This window comes from Pholis gunnellus (genome assembly GCF_910591455.1).
Source record: "Pholis gunnellus genome assembly, chromosome: 1".
Taxonomy (NCBI): domain Eukaryota; kingdom Metazoa; phylum Chordata; class Actinopteri; order Perciformes; family Pholidae; genus Pholis; species Pholis gunnellus.
The window spans coordinates 25,288-39,394 of record NC_136528.1 but is presented as its reverse complement, the minus strand read 5'-3'; the positions used below and the strand labels follow the sequence as shown (position 1 = coordinate 39,394).

The 14,107-nt window shown below is 37.4% G+C and overlaps 1 protein-coding gene across 1 annotated transcript in view; it reads left to right on the top strand.

The window, feature by feature from the left end:
• The first annotated feature begins 3,026 nt into the window (after positions 1 to 3,026).
• The window catches only part of kifc3 (kinesin family member C3), a 29,108-nt gene continuing 18,027 nt past the window's right edge, over positions 3,027 to 14,107 (top strand). Inside the window, exon 1 of the mRNA XM_079164306.1 lies at positions 3,027 to 3,220. The gene's annotated coding sequence lies outside the window, so the exon portion shown is untranslated. The remainder of the gene's footprint in view (positions 3,221 to 14,107) is intronic.

Below are 14,107 nucleotides of genomic sequence, written 5' to 3'. Positions count from 1 at the left end.
GGGTCGTTGTGGGCTCAGTGCTAGAGGGATGGTTTCAGTGGACGTCTTCATCTCCTCCTGCTTGACTTCCTGTGGCTGCTGCATCAGGAAGCAGAGGAAGCTTCATCGTGTCGCTCTGAGCCAAAGAGGAAAGACGGGAACAAGAAAAGGCGGGAAAACAGAAACAATGCAGAACACAGGAAGCTTCATCATCATCACAATACGACCAGTCTTTATGCTAAGCTAGGCTAACCTCGTTCTGATTCCACTCAGACATTAACGTTATTATATCAAGTGAGCTTTAATAAACTACGATACATAAAGATCTTTATAACATCATAGCTATAAGATATAAAGAGTTATAAAAGAATATGTATTCATTACAAATCCCTGAAACTCAGTTTAAGATAAAACATCGATTACAAACAGCTCACAGTGCAGGAACCAATAGGACGGCTCCGTGTGTGTCAGCTGTCAGCAGCATGAAGGCACGATGTCATTAACGTGTGTTAACGTGTCTGGAACCCTGAGATGGATTCACTGAAGAGGACCAAGCTGAACCACATGAAGAGGTCACGAACCTCAGGATCCAGGTCACCCAGTGAAGTCCACAATATTAATATTAATATTAATATTAATATTAATATTAATATTAATATTAATATAATTTAACTGTTGTGACAGATGAGGATGATCTACAACTGTTTGGTTTATATTATATTATATTATGTTATGTTATATTATGTTATGTTATATTATGTTATGTTATATTATGTTATATTATGTTATGTTATATTATGTTATGTTATATTATGTTATATTATATTATATTATGTTATATTATATTATATTATGTTATATTATGTTATATTATATTATGTTATATTATGTTATATTATATTATGTTATCTTATATTATGTTATGTTATATTATGTTATATTATATTATGTTATGTTATATTATGTTATATTATGTTATGTTATATTATGTTATGTTATATTATGTTATATTATATTATATTATATTATATTATGTTATATTATATTATGTTATATTATATTATGTTATGTTATATTATGTTATATTATATTATGTTATATTATATTATGTTATGTTATATTATGTTATGTTATATTATGTTATGTTATATTATGTTATATTATATTATGTTATATTATATTATGTTATATTATATTATATTATATTATGTTATGTTATATTATGTTATGTTATATTATGTTATATTATATTATGTTATGTTATATTATGTTATATTATATTATGTTATGTTATGTTATATTATGTTATATTATATTATGTTATGTTATATTATGTTATGTTATATTATGTTATATTATATTATATTATGTTATATTATATTATATTATGTTATATTATATTATGTTATATTATATTATGTTATGTTATATTATGTTATATTATATTATGTTATATTATATTATGTTATGTTATATTATGTTATGTTATATTATGTTATATTATGTTATGTTATATTATGTTATATTATATTATGTTATATTATATTATGTTATGTTATATTATATTATGTTATGTTATATTATGTTATATTATATTATGTTATATTATATTATGTTATGTTATATTATGTTATATTATGTTATGTTATGTTATATTATATTATGTTATGTTATGTTATATTGTTATATTATATTATATGAAGCTCAAGCACAGGTTCAGTCAGGAACTCATGATCTCTGTCTCTCCTTGTAATGACTCGATCAGCTGATCGGGCGCGTGCATTTAACTAACCAGTTGTTCCAAACACTTCTCTGTTGTTGAGGTCTGAGCTGTAATGAGTCTGACTCAGTAGTAATCCTCTTCCATGCCGGTGGGGGGCAGCAGGGAGCGCAATAAGGACTCAGACTCAGCTTCATTGGCCGTGTTTGCGTTCACATACAGGGAAAGAGTCTCCGGGTTCACTCCGCTCTGCAGGAGAAGGAGATGAGCGGAGAGGATGAGCTGACAAGACGAACAGAGAAACATGTGAATAGACCTCCAGCGTGACGACACTGAAGGCAAAGTGTGACTCTGTTTACAAGCTTCATGCTGAAGCGATGCTTCACTGCTACTGTCCTGCTGCTCACACGCTCTGCATGCTGGGAAGCACACACCTGTGTGAGCAGCTTCTCTCTGTGATGAAGATGAAGATAAACGCACAGGAGTCTCACTGATGCACACCTTCACTCCACACTGAGGGTTTCCACAGAACCGAACCCAGATATGAATGACCTGCAGCCAAGAGAAATGCAAACCTCTGGCTCTACGTATGCATCCCATAATGTAGCCTAAACGTGTGTTCTTTCTGCACTTTGTCCAATATTATAGTTCAGGCTCCTCGTCATCCACCGACACATGAGGACTCCCGGGTCTGACGTCATATCTCTCATTCAATCAGTATGAACGCGTTTGTTCCAGTAGTGGAAGTGGAGCGCGTTCACGAGACTACAATCATTATGAGCGGAAATAAACACAACTCAGCAGTTCAACGTATTGATCCTCTCCGTGGTGATGGGCGCGATGTGTGCGCGCGGCAGGTAATCACGGCAGGCGCGTGATGCAGGTTGGCCCGCGAGTGTTCACGCACCTCCGAATTCAATCTGCCACGAGCTGTGCTCATGATGACGTGAATATCACAAACAGTGCGCTGATGAAACACTGACATGTGTGACGTCAGAGGAGAGGAATGAATCCCTCTGAGACGCTTCAGAACAGCTTCAGAACAGCAGCTTCATTTGAGTCAAACCCAGTAAACACAGGATGTGCTGTTCTTTTTAACAAAATAAAAGAGGATTAAGAGAGTTTTAATAAACCGTCACATAAAGATATTCATGACGTCAACATGTTTCCTTCCTCTGAATGGTGGAACTGACCCGCCCTCTTCTCTATAACTTCAGTGTTTTTCCTCGCGCCCATGCGCGCTCACACCACCGAATCCCCACGTGTCCGACAGTCCTTGAAGGCAGCACAGACAGCAGCATTCTTGACTTTCAGCAGCGACGCGACACCGCGACTAATGAGAGACCCCTTCATCTGGATCCAGTGGAGGACTCTGAAGGGTTAGTCCGAGAGCAGCTGGAGGGCGTGTAGGCCTACTGAGAGGAGGAGGAGGAGGAGGAGGAGGAGGAAGAAGGAAGACGAAGAAGAAGGAGAGGAGGAGGGAGAAGGGAGAAGGAGAGGAGTCGCTGCTTGGCACCAGAAGTAAGGAAAAGTGTTGTGTCTTCAGACTTTGTGTGTCCGCTAGCTGACGTGTCCGTCCCCGTGTGTCGGTGAGCGGTTGTCCTCTGGATGAACCGACGGTCCAAAGTGTCTCTCGCTGCACATTTGTCTCTTTTCACGCGTCCGTCCAGAACTTTCAGCGCGTCAAAGCGCTTTTCTTTCCTCAACAAAAGAGCCGCGGCCTCACCTGCTCCACGCGCACACGCACGTGCTGTCGTTGCTGTCAGTGAGGGCGGAACGTGTTTATTGATAACTGTCGATTTTAACATGATAATATTAATACTGTAATCAGTGAATAATCGACCAATCACTGCGTCTCTACTGAACTCATCAAACACTCAACATATTGAATGCATTAAAATGTAAGGAACGGAAACAATAGATTAAATAATATTGTCAGTAATATTACAGTAAGATTGCTGTTTAATTTTCTGTCCAGCAACTAATAAATCAACTAATTGTTGCAGCTGAAATTGTTTTGATCAATTTGCCTCACACTTCCTCCGTTCATTCATTATTTCATTAATTTACTATTTAGTGCCTTTAAATTCATCAATGTTCCCTCATTTGCAATGATGAGGAGAAATACCCAGAATGCAGCAGATCAACAGTCACTGGGTGAACTGGTTTCAGGTCTACCGTTGTCCAGAGAGTCTCAATGTGTTTCAGAATGAACCTGCAGGACTTGAAGCATAAGACGGTTAGTAGAGGGGTCTGGTGGTCCAGATGTGGTGACCGTCCAATAAGAGATGAGAAGATACAGATGTGTCACAGAGGACCAACCCGCTCTGTGACAGTGTTTAGTGTCACTGGGATCTCAGGTGATGGATCTGATGGCAGAGTGATGAGCTGAGTCTAGAGGTTTGAAACTGAAGCAGCAGCGTAATCTCACACTGATAGAAAGACTCCCCATATGTAATATTGACTGATTAAGATTTGCACGTATAATCTTGTCTTTATGATGTAGAATATATAGTCTTTGTTGTGTAGAGTATATGGTCTTTGTTGTGTAGAGTATATGGTCTTTGTTGCTTAGAGTATATAGTCTTTGTTGTGTAGAGTATATGGTCTTTGTTGCTTAGAGTATATAGTCTTTGTGGCGTAGAGTATATAGTCTTTGTGGCGTAGAGTATATAGTCTTTGTTGTGTAGAGTATATGGTCTTTGTTGTGTAGAGTATATGGTCTTTGTTGCTTAGAGTATATAGTCTTTGTGGCGTAGAGTATATAGTCTTTGTGGCGTAGAGCATATAGTCTTTGTGGCGTAGAGTATATAGTCTTTGTTGTGTAGAGTATATAGTCTTTGTTGTGTAGAGTATATGGTCTTTGTTGTGTAGAGTATATGGTCTTTGTTGCTTAGAGTATATAGTCTTTGTTGCTTAGAGTATATAGTCTTTGTTGCTTAGAGTATATAGTCTTTGTGGCGTAGAGTATATAGTCTTTGTGGCGTAGAGTATATAGTCTTTGTGGCGTAGAGTATATAGTCTTTGTTGTGTAGAGTATATAGTCTTTGTTGCTTAGAGTATATAGTCTTTGTGGCGTAGAGTATATAGTCTTTGTTGCTTAGAGTATATAGTCTTTTACTTGTGTAGAGTATATAGTCTTTGTTGCTTAGAGTATATAGTCTTTGTGGCGTAGAGTATATAGTCTTTGTTGCTTAGAGTATATAGTCTTTGTGGCGTAGAGTATATAGTCTTTGTTGCTTAGAGTATATAGTCTTTGTTGTGTAGAGTATATAGTCTTTGTTGCTTAGAGTATATAGTCTTTGTGGCGTAGAGTATATAGTCTTTGTGGCGTAGACTATATAGTCTTTGTTGTGTAGAGTATATAGTCTTTGTGGCGTAGAGTATATAGTCTTTCTTGTGTAGAGTATATAGTCTTTGTTGAGTAGAGTATATGGTCTTTGTTGTGTAGAGTATATAGTCTTTGTTGTGTAGAGTATATAGTCTTTGTTGTGTAGAGTATGTAGTCTTTGTGGCGTAGAGTATATAGTCTTTGTGGCGTAGAGTATATAGTCTTTGTGGCGTAGAGTATATAGTCTTTGTGGCGTAGAGTATATAGTCTTTGTTGTGTAGAGTATATAGTCTTTGTTGTGTAGAGTATATGGTCTTTGTTGCTTAGAGTATATAGTCTTTGTGGCGTAGAGTATATAATCTTTGTTGCTTAGAGTATATGGTCTTTGTTGCGTAGAGTATATGGTCTTTGTTGTGTAGAGTATATAGTCTTTGTTGTGTAGAGTATATAGTCTTTGTTGTGTAGAGTATATAGTCTTTGTTGTGTAGAGTATATAGTCTTTGTGGCGTAGAGTATATAGTCTAGGTGGCGTAGAGTATATAGTCTTTGTGGCGTAGAGTATATAGTCTTTGTTGCTTAGAGTATATGGTCTTTGTTGCGTAGAGTATATGGTCTTTGTTGTGTAGAGTATATAGTCTTTGTTGTGTAGAGTATATAGTCTTTGTTGTGTAGAGTATATAGTCTTTGTTGTGTAGAGTATATAGTCTTTGTGGCGTCGAGTATATAGTCTTTGTGGCGTAGAGTATATAGTCTTTGTGGCGTAGAGTATATAGTCTTTGTGGCGTAGAGTATATAGTCTTTGTTGTGTAGAGTATATGGTCTTTGTTGTGTAGAGTATATGGTCTTTGTTGTGTAGAGTATATGGTCTTTGTTGCTTAGAGTATATAGTCTTTGTTGTGTAGAGTATATGGTCTTTGTTGCTTAGAGTATATAGTCTTTGTGGCGTAGAGTATATAGTCTTTGTGGCGTAGAGCATATAGTCTTTGTGGCGTAGAGTATATAGTCTTTGTTGCTTAGAGTATATAGTCTTTGTTGTGTAGAGTATATAGTCTTTGTTGCTTAGAGTATATGGTCTTTGTTGCGTAGAGTATATGGTCTTTGTTGTGTAGAGTATATAGTCTTTGTTGTGTAGAGTATATAGTCTTTGTTGTGTAGAGTATATAGTCTTTGTGGCGTAGAGTATATAGTCTTTGTGGTGTAGAGTATATAGTCTTTGTGGCGTAGAGTATATAGTCTTTGTGGCGTAGAGTATATAGTCTTTGTTGTGTAGAGTATATAGTCTTTGTTGCTTAGAGTATATAGTCTTTGTGGCGTAGAGTATATAGTCTTTGTTGCTTAGAGTATATAGTCTTTGTTGTGTAGAGTATATGGTCTTTGTTGTGTAGAGTATATGGTCTTTGTTGCTTAGAGTATATAGTCTTTGTTGTGTAGAGTATATAGTCTTTGTTGTGTAGAGTATATGGTCTTTGTTGCTTAGAGTAAATAGTCTTTGTGGCGTAGAGTATATAGTCTTTGTTGTGTAGAGTATATGGTCTTTGTTGCTTAGAGTATATAGTCTTTGTTGTGTAGAGTATATAGTCTTTGTTGTGTAGAGTATATGGTCTTTGTTGCTTAGAGTATATAGTCTTTGTGGCGTAGAGTATATAGTCTTTGTTGTGTAGAGTATATGGTCTTTGTTGCTTAGAGTGTATATAGTCTTTGTTGTGTAGAGTATATGGTCTTTGTTGCTTAGAGTATATAGTCTTTGTGGCGTAGAGTATATAGTCTTTGTGGCGTAGAGTATATAGTCTTGCGTAGAGTATATAGTCTTTGTGGCGTAGAGTATATAGTCTTTGTTGTGTAGAGTATATGGTCTTTGTTGTGTAGAGTATATGGTCTTTGTTGCTTAGAGTATATAGTCTTTGTTGCGTAGAGTATATGGTCTTTGTGGCGTAGAGTATATAGTCTTTGTGGCGTAGAGTATATAGTCTTTGTGGCGTAGAGTATATAGTCTTGCGTAGAGTATATAGTCTTTGTGGCGTAGAGTATATAGTCTTTGTTGTGTAGAGTATATGGTCTTTGTTGTGTAGAGTATATGGTCTTTGTTGCTTAGAGTATATAGTCTTTGTTGCGTAGAGTATATGGTCTTTGTGGCGTAGAGTATATAGTCTTTGTGGCGTAGAGCATATAGTCTTTGTGGCGTAGAGTATATAGTCTTTGTTGCTTAGAGTATATAGTCTTTGTTGTGTAGAGTATATGGTCTTTGTTGCTTAGAGTATATAGTCTTTGTTGTGTAGAGTATATAGTCTTTGTTGCTTAGAGTATATAGTCTTTGTGGCGTAGAGTATATAGTCTTTGTGGCGTAGAGTATATAGTCTTTGTTGTGTAGAGTATATGGTCTTTGTTGTGTAGAGTATATGGTCTTTGTTGCTTAGAGTATATAGTCTTTGTTGTGTAGAGTATATGGTCTTTGTTGCTTAGAGTATATAGTCTTTGTTGCTTAGAGTATATAGTCTTTGTTGTGTAGAGTATATAGTCTTTTACTTGTGTAGAGTATATAGTCTTTGTTGCTTAGAGTATATAGTCTTTGTGGCGTAGAGTATATAGTCTTTGTTGCTTAGAGTATATAGTCTTTGTTGTGTAGAGTATATGGTCTTTGTTTTGTAGAGTATATGGTCTTTGTTGCTTAGAGTATATAGTCTTTGTTGTGTAGAGTATATAGTCTTTGTTTTGTAGAGTATATGGTCTTTGTTGCTTAGAGTATATAGTCTTTGTGGCGTAGAGTATATAGTCTTTGTGGCGTAGAGTATATAGTCTTGCGTAGAGTATATAGTCTTTGTTGTGTAGAGTATATGGTCTTTGTTGTGTAGAGTATATGGTCTTTGTTGCTTAGAGTATATAGTCTTTGTTGTGTAGAGTATATGGTCTTTGTGGCGTAGAGTATATAGTCTTTGTGGCGTAGAGCATATAGTCTTTGTGGCGTAGAGTATATAGTCTTTGTTGCTTAGAGTATATAGTCTTTGTTGTGTAGAGTATATGGTCTTTGTTGCTTAGAGTATATAGTCTTTGTTGTGTAGAGTATATAGTCTTTGTTGCTTAGAGTATATAGTCTTTGTGGCGTAGAGTATATAGTCTTTGTGGCGTAGAGTATATAGTCTTTGTTGTGTAGAGTATATGGTCTTTGTTGTGTAGAGTATATGGTCTTTGTTGCTTAGAGTATATAGTCTTTGTTGTGTAGAGTATATGGTCTTTGTTGCTTAGAGTATGTAGTCTTTGTGGCGTAGAGTATATAGTCTTTGTGGCGTAGAGCATATAGTCTTTGTGGCGTAGAGTATATAGTCTTTGTTGCTTAGAGTATATAGTCTTTGTTGCTTAGAGTATATAGTCTTTGTTGTGTAGAGTATATAGTCTTTGTTGTGTAGAGTATATGGTCTTTGTTGTGTAGAGTATATGGTCTTTGTTGCTTAGAGTATATAGTCTTTGTTGCTTAGAGTATATAGTCTTTGTTGCTTAGAGTATATAGTCTTTGTGGCGTAGAGTATATAGTCTTTGTGGCGTAGAGTATATAGTCTTTGTGGCGTAGAGTATATAGTCTTTGTGGCGTAGAGTATATAGTCTTTGTTATGTAGAGTATATAGTCTTTGTTGCTTAGAGTATATAGTCTTTGTGGCGTAGAGTATATAGTCTTTGTTGCTTAGAGTATATAGTCTTTTACTTGTGTAGAGTATATAGTCTTTGTTGCTTAGAGTATATAGTCTTTGTGGCGTAGAGTATATAGTCTTTGTGGCGTAGAGTATATAGTCTTTGTGGCGTAGAGCATATAGTCTTTGTGGCGTAGAGTATATAGTCTTTGTTGCTTAGAGTATATAGTCTTTGTTGTGTAGAGTATATAGTCTTTGTTGTGTAGAGTGTATGGTCTTTGTTGTGTAGAGTATATGGTCTTTGTTGCTTAGAGTATATAGTCTTTGTTGCTTAGAGTATATAGTCTTTGTGGCGTAGAGTATATAGTCTTTGTGGCGTAGAGTATATAGTCTTTGTGGCGTAGAGTATATAGTCTTTGTGGCGTAGAGTATATAGTCTTTGTGGCGTAGAGTATATAGTCTTTGTTGCTTAGAGTATATAGTCTTTGTGGCGTAGAGTATATAGTCTTTGTTGCTTAGAGTATATGGTCTTTGTTGTGTAGAGTATATGGTCTTTGTTGCTTAGAGTATATAGTCTTTGTTGTGTAGAGTATATAGTCTTTGTTGTGTAGAGTATATGGTCTTTGTTGCTTAGAGTATATAGTCTTTGTGGCGTAGAGTATATAGTCTTTGTTGTGTAGAGTATATGGTCTTTGTTGCTTAGAGTGTATATAGTCTTTGTTGTGTAGAGTATATGGTCTTTGTTGCTTAGAGTATATAGTCTTTGTGGCGTAGAGTATATAGTCTTTGTGGCGTAGAGTATATAGTCTTGCGTAGAGTATATAGTCTTTGTGGCGTAGAGTATATAGTCTTTGTTGTGTAGAGTATATGGTCTTTGTTGTGTAGAGTATATGGTCTTTGTTGCTTAGAGTATATAGTCTTTGTTGCGTAGAGTATATGGTCTTTGTGGCGTAGAGTATATAGTCTTTGTGGCGTAGAGTATATAGTCTTTGTGGCGTAGAGTATATAGTCTTGCGTAGAGTATATAGTCTTTGTGGCGTAGAGTATATAGTCTTTGTTGTGTAGAGTATATGGTCTTTGTTGTGTAGAGTATATGGTCTTTGTTGCTTAGAGTATATAGTCTTTGTTGCGTAGAGTATATGGTCTTTGTGGCGTAGAGTATATAGTCTTTGTGGCGTAGAGCATATAGTCTTTGTGGCGTAGAGTATATAGTCTTTGTTGCTTAGAGTATATAGTCTTTGTTGTGTAGAGTATATGGTCTTTGTTGCTTAGAGTATATAGTCTTTGTTGTGTAGAGTATATAGTCTTTGTTGCTTAGAGTATATAGTCTTTGTGGCGTAGAGTATATAGTCTTTGTGGCGTAGAGTATATAGTCTTTGTTGTGTAGAGTATATGGTCTTTGTTGTGTAGAGTATATGGTCTTTGTTGCTTAGAGTATATAGTCTTTGTTGTGTAGAGTATATGGTCTTTGTTGCTTAGAGTATATAGTCTTTGTTGCTTAGAGTATATAGTCTTTGTTGTGTAGAGTATATAGTCTTTTACTTGTGTAGAGTATATAGTCTTTGTTGCTTAGAGTATATAGTCTTTGTGGCGTAGAGTATATAGTCTTTGTTGCTTAGAGTATATAGTCTTTGTTGTGTAGAGTATATGGTCTTTGTTTTGTAGAGTATATGGTCTTTGTTGCTTAGAGTATATAGTCTTTGTTGTGTAGAGTATATAGTCTTTGTTTTGTAGAGTATATGGTCTTTGTTGCTTAGAGTATATAGTCTTTGTGGCGTAGAGTATATAGTCTTTGTGGCGTAGAGTATATAGTCTTTGTTGCTTAGAGTATATGGTCTTTGTTGTGTAGAGTATATGGTCTTTGTTGCTTAGAGTATATGGTCTTTGTTGTGTAGAGTATATAGTCTTTGTTGCGTAGTGTACATAGTCTTTGTTGTGTAGTGTATATAGTCTTTGTGTCGTAGTGTATATAGTCTTTGTTGTGTAGAGTATATAGTCTTTGTTGTGTAGAGTATATGGTCTTTGTTGTGTAGAGTATATGGTCTTTGTTGTGTAGAGTATATAGTCTTTGTTGTGTAGTGTATATAGTCTTTGTGTCGTAGTGTATATAGTCTTTGTTGTGTAGAGTATATAGTCTTTGTTGTGTAGAGTATATAGTCTTTGTGTCGTAGTGTATATAGTCTTTGTTGTGTAGAGTATATGGTCTTTGTTGTGTAGAGTATATAGTCTTTGTTGTGTAGAGTATATAGTCTTTGTTGTGTAGAGTATATAGTCTTTGTTGTGTAGAGTATATAGTCTTTGTGGCGTAGTTTAAAGTCTTTGTGGCGTAGAGTATATATAGTCGAAGAATAGACGAAGAATATGAAACATTGTTGCTTCATAAAGGACAGAATGATCTGTGGATGAATGGAGTAAGAACACCAGCACTGAAGTTTAGATTTTTTAACGTTGCACAAATCAATAAGTATGTTGTATAAGTTAACAGATGTCCTGGTCTGTGTTGGTGTCCAGCTGTTCATGTGATTCTTTCATGAAGTCCAGCGCTGAACCGTCACGTCCTGTTAAAACCAAGAGTGTAGAAAGCAGATGTTGTTCTTTAAGCTCCGCCCTGATGAACGTCTGAGACTCAGGATTAAACTAGACGTCCTCATTCTGCTGGGGTTATGTCATTTTCCTGTGTGTGTGTGTGTGTGTGTGTGTGTGTGTGTGTGTGTGTGTGTGTGTGTGTGTGTGTGTGTGTGTGTGTGTGTGTGTGTGTGTGTGTGGTCGTGGTCTGCAGGGTGTGTGCACAGAGAGAAGACGGTCTATAAATAAACCTGGTTTGGGGTTTAGTCCTCTTCAGATGTTCTACATCAACAGACGGGTCATGTGACCGTCTGTAGTTTCCTTTAGCTCGTTTAGTTCAGTGTGTTCGGTCAAAGATCTTCTCCTGAGGAGATGATCCACTCTGCTTTCATTCAGAACAGTGGCTCGGCTAGTGAGGGAGGAGTCAGCAGACAGGAAGTGTCAGAATAAAACAGGAAGTAAAAGGTGATCTAATGAGGTCTTTGAGCATCACGACACAACTGGACATCCAGAATATGATGATGATGATGATGATGATGAAGATGATACTGCAGCACAATGAGACTAGTGGACGGATGTGATCAGATCCTTCACAAACACTGTGAAAATAAAACATAATGAATACAATGAACATCACCAATAATCAAATAATCCTTTCATATTTAATACGATTGATGATACTTTAGTGGGTTTTATACAGAACAATGTAACCAGAGAGGACAGGAGTGGCTAGGCTAGCGGCTAGGCTACGTTTCCAGAAGCCTCCCAGTGAACTAAGCTAACTAGAAGCATGTGATGCGTTCACTGGTACGTGGTTCCTGTGGGTCTCTCTAGTGCTCGGCTGTGGTTTCACTCTCAGACCTTTAAAGATGAACTCTGTGTTTGCTGCATGAGGCGTTCAGGGTTCTGCTCTCACAATATATATATATATATATATATATATATATATATATATATATATATATAGTTATATAGTTATATTTATATTGTGGGACATTCTTTGAGGACAAAAACAAAAGTGAGTTTAAAACTTTAGGAATCCGGAACGCTCGAGTGTCAGGAGTTGAGATGTAAATGTGATGAGAGAGGAATGCAGCAGCACGAGGTCTGTGGAGAGGAGATGTTCTGCTTCATCATCGGAGGAGGTGTGTGTGTGTGTGTGTGTGTGTGTGTGTGTGTGTGTGTGTGTGTGTGTGTGTGTGTGTGTGTGTGTGTGTGTGTGTGTGTGTGTGTGTGTGTGTGTGTGTGTGTGTGTGTGTGTGTGTGTGTGTGTGACGTATGTGTGTAACGTATGTGTGTGATTAGAACCAGACGGCTGCAGACTGATCCAGTTCAGTCCAGCAGGTGGAGCTGTTGAACCAGATCTCCCATGATGCCGCAGGTCTTCCCTCTGTCCGTCTGTCCGTCCGTCCGTCCGTCCGTCTGTCTGTCCTGCTCATTAATGTATTCAGACAATCAGCTGATAAAATAGAACCATAATGGATGAAAACATCATTTTCATTCTTTTAATGAGCTGCAGCTCAGAAATGATCAGACTTGTTGTCAAAAGTTTTCCATAAAGAATATTTAGACATTAAAGGATGTGAACAGTTTTAATATCATATAATAATTACATCATTTCAAAATACATCACTTCAGCTGGTTTCATTTCTTCTCTTTAGTGTCTCTGCTGTAGGCTAGCAGTTCTCCTCTGCTCCCAGTCTTTGTGCTAAGCTAGGCTAGCAGTTCTCCTCTGCTCCCAGTCTTTGTGCTAAGCTAGGCTAGCAGTTCTCCTCTGCTCCCAGTCTTTGTGCTAAGCCCAGGCTAGCAGTTCTCCTCTGCTCCCAGTCTTTGTGCTAAGCTAGGCTAGCAGTTCTCCTCTGCTCCCAGTCTTTGTGCTAAGCTAGGCTAGCAGTTCTCCTCTGCTCCCAGTCTTTGTGCTAAGCTAGGCTAGCAGTTCTCCTCTGCTCCACTCCAGGATCCTTGACTCTCGGATGACATGGTGAAGCTGGGTCCTCCCTGTGAATGGGAGTTTGGTATGTGAGCCGTCTGATTGGAGGCTTGGTACCACGTGACGGTGTGACCCACCCCCCCCCATTAGCACCCTGAAAGTGGTCGGTGGACTGGAAAGGTCCTCTTGTTGCTGATGAACAGGTTCCAGAGACGGTCCTGAACTGATCCGAACATCACGTTCACTGGCTGTGATTCAGACTGTCTGCTCCCACTGAGTCCCACAGGGTCCTAGAGTCCGTCCAGTTTAGGGGTCCATGTTCCCAGGACACTGAGCAACGAGGTCACCTCGGACCAAGTCCTTTATTTCAACTACTCCCTTCTTTACTGAACTCTACTGTTTCTTTACTGTTTCTTTACTGAACTCTACTGTTTCTTTACTGAACTCTACTGTTTCTTTACTGTCTCTTTACTGAACACTACTGTCTCTTTACTGAACTCTACTGTTTCTTTACTGTCTCTTTACTGAACTCTACTGTCTCTTTACTGAACTCTACTGTTTCTTTACTGAACTCTACTGTCTCTTTACTGTCTCTTTACTATAACAAGTATCCTATAACAATCAAAAGTGCTCAACATAAATCAAATATTAAAATAAGTGCGTATATAATAAAATGAATAAATGTGCATATTTACAGATATAAAAGCCTGATGTGAAAATAGAAACGGAACAGAAGACATATTGAACGTTACATCAATGCATGATGGAGTCTCATCATGTTACATCATCAGAGTTTGATCCTCCAGCAGCAACAGATGGGCCGGGTCGGGGGGGGAGCGGAGCTTCATACCAGTCACAAATCTGTCCATCGTGGTCTCTCTCTCTGATGGAGGTGGAGACCTGCCTTTAATCTGCTCATGTAGTGTTTCATGCAGAGAGACGAGACCGGCTCGTCCAATCAG